Below are 3,221 nucleotides of genomic sequence, written 5' to 3'. Positions count from 1 at the left end.
TTTGTGCGAAAGGTAACATGTTATATTACCAGTTAAATTACTTAGCGATTCTTTTTAAAACTGGAAATCACACAAGTTTGTTTGACTGTCTACTAACTCAGGTTTGATCACTAGTGTCTCCTTCCATCTGATAGGCTGCTTACTACCTCAGGTTTGATCACTAGTGTCTCCTTCCATCTGATAAGCTACTTACTACCTCACGTTTGATCACTAGTGTCTCCTTCCATCTGATAGGCTACTTACTAACTAAGGTTTGATCACTAGTTCCTCCTTGCATCTGATGGGCTGCTTACTACCTCAGGTTTGATCACTAGTGTCTCCTTCCATCTGATAGGCTACTTACTACCTCAGGTTTGATCACTAGTGTCTCTGTCACGGCAGATTTCCTCCTCTGAAGAGGTGAAACAAGGATCGGACCAACTAAACATGAACACAAATACAAAATAATAAAGTGAACTGGCAACGAAACAGTCAAGTGTGGCACAAACACTGACACAGGAAACAATCACCCACAAATTACACACAGAATATGGCTGCCTAAATATGGTTCCCAATCAGAGACAATGATAGATAGCTGCCTCTAATTGAGAACCAATCTAGGCAACCATAGACATACAAAATACCTAGAAAGGCAACAGCCCCATAAACATACAAAACCCCTAGACAAGATAAAAAACGCATACATCACCCATGTCACACCCTGACCTAACCAAAATAACAAGGAAAACAAAGAATGCTAAGGTCAGGGTGTGACAGTACTCCCCCCCAAAGGTGCGGACTCACACCTAAACCTATAGGGGAGGGTTTGGGTGGGCGTCTGTCCATGGTCGCGGCTCTGGCGCTGGACGTGGACCCCGCCACACCATAGTCTTTGTCCTCTTAAGTCTCCTCCTAGGAATGGCGACCCTCGTTGTCAACCTAGGATTGGCAACCCTACAAAATGGCCCCACTGGACTGATGGGCAGCTCCGGACTGAGGGGCAACTCCGGACTGAGGGGCAGCTCCGGACTGAGGGGCAACTCCGGACTGAGGGGCAGCTCGGGACTGAGGGGCAGCTCGGGCCTGAGGGGCAGCTCGGGACTGGTTGAAGACTCTAGAAGATCCTGGCTGACTGGCGGTTCTGGCGGATCCTGGCGGATCCTGGCTGACTGGCGGCTCTGGCGGATCCTGGCTGACTGGTGGCTCCTGGCTGACTGTCGGCTCTGGCGGCTGACTCTAGCAGCTCTGGACAGGCAGGAGACTCTAGCAGCTCTGGACAGGCGGGAGATTCTAGCAGCTCTGGACAGGCGGGAGACTCTAGCGGCGCTGGAGAGGAGGAAGGCTCTAGCAGCGCTGGACAGGCGAGGCGCACTGTAGGCCTGGTGCATGGTGCCAGCGCTGGTGGTACTGGGCCGAGGACACGCACCTCAGGGCGAGTGCGGGGAGGAGGAACAGGGAGTACTGGGCTCTGGACACGTACAGAAAGCCTGGTGCGGGAGGCTGCCACCGGAGGGCTGGTGCGTGTAGGTGGCACTGGATAGACCGTATCGTGCAGGCGCACTGGAGCTCTTGAGCAACGAGGCTGCCCAACCTTACCTGGTTGAATGCTCCCGGTTGCCCTGCCAGTGTGGCGAGGTGGAATAGCCCGCACTGGGCTGTGCAGGCTAACCGGGGACACCATGTGTAAGGCTGGTGCCATGTACGCCGGCCCAAGGAGACGCACTGGAGACCAGATGCGTAGAGCCGGCTTAATGGCACCTGGCTCGATGCCCACTCTAGCCCGGCCGATGTGAGGAGCTGGTATGTACCGCACCGGGCTATGCACCCGCACTGGGGACACCATGCACTCCACAGTGTAACACGGTGCCTGCCCGGTCTCTCTCGCCCTCCGGTAAGCACAGGAAGTTGGCGCAGGTCTCCTACCTGGCTTTGCCACACTTCCTGTATGCCACCCCCCCCAATACATTTTTGGGGCTGACTCTCGGGCTTCCAGCCCTGCTTCCGTGCTGCCTCTTCATACCGCCGCCCCTCCGCTTTGGCTGCCTCCAGCTCTGCCTTGGGGCAGCGACATTCCCCCGGCTGCTTCAGGGTCCCTCTCCATCCAGTATCTCCTCCTAAGTCCAATAGTCCTGACATCGCTGCTCTTCCTGCCACTGCCTGTAACCACGCTGCTTGGTCCTGTACTGGTGGGTGATTCTGTCATGGCAGATTCCCTCCTCTTCCTCTGAAGAGGTGAAACAAGCATCGGACCAATACGCAGCGTGGTAAATGTCCATGGTTTTTAACAAGAAAAACTAAACATGAACACAAATACAAAATAATAAAGTGAACTGGCAACGAAACAGTCAAGTGTGGCACAAACACTGACACAGGAAACAATCACCCACAAATTACACACAGAATATGGCTGCCTAAATATGGTTCCCAATCAGAGACGTCGATAGACAGCTGCCTCTAATTGAGAACCAATCTAGGCAACCATAGACATACAAAATACCTAGAAAGGTGTTAGCCCCATAAACATACAAAACCCCTAGACATGGTAAAAAAATGCATACATCACCCATGAAAACAAAGAATACTAAGGTCAGGGTGTGACAGTCTCCTTCCATCTGATAGGCTACTTACTACCTCAGTTTTGATCACTAGTGTCTCCTTCCATCTGATAGGCTACTTACTACCTCAGGTTTGATCACTAGTGTCTCCTTCCATCTGATTGGCTACTTACTAACTCAGGTCTGATCACTAGTGTCTCATTCCATCTGATAGGCTACTTACGAACTCAGGTTTGATCACTAGTGTCTCCTTCCATCTGATAGGCTACTTACTACCTCAGGTCTGATCACTAGTGTCTCATTCCATCTGATAGGTGACTTACTAACTCAGGTTTGATCACTAGTGTCTCCTTCCATCTGATAGGCTACTTACTAACTCAGGTTTGATCACTAGTGTCTCCTTCCATCTGATAGGCTACTTACTAACTCAGGTTTGATCACTAGTGTCTCCTTCCATCTGATAGGCTACTTACTACCTCAGGTTTGATCACTGGTGTCTCCTTCCATCTGATAGGCTACTTACTACCTCAGGTTTGATCACTAGTGTCTCCTTCCTACCTCAGGTTTGATCACTAGTGTCTCCTTCCATCTTATAGGCTGCTTACTAACTCAGGTTTGATCAATAGTTCCTCCTTTCATCTGATAGGCTACTTACTAACTCAGGTTTGATCACTAGTGTCTCCTTTC

At 50.9% G+C, this 3,221-nt stretch overlaps 1 pseudogene; it reads right to left on the bottom strand.

Moving 5' to 3' along the window:
* Positions 1–372: 372 nt before the first annotated feature.
* Positions 373–2,224, bottom strand: LOC149971323 (uncharacterized; annotated as a pseudogene).
* Between the last annotated feature and the right edge of the window lie 997 nt (positions 2,225–3,221).

The sequence above is a fragment of the Oncorhynchus mykiss genome, chromosome 27 (assembly GCF_057628025.1).
Source record: "Oncorhynchus mykiss isolate SJ-2025 chromosome 27, ASM5762802v1, whole genome shotgun sequence".
Taxonomy (NCBI): domain Eukaryota; kingdom Metazoa; phylum Chordata; class Actinopteri; order Salmoniformes; family Salmonidae; genus Oncorhynchus; species Oncorhynchus mykiss.
This window is presented reverse-complemented; position numbering and strand designations above follow the sequence as displayed.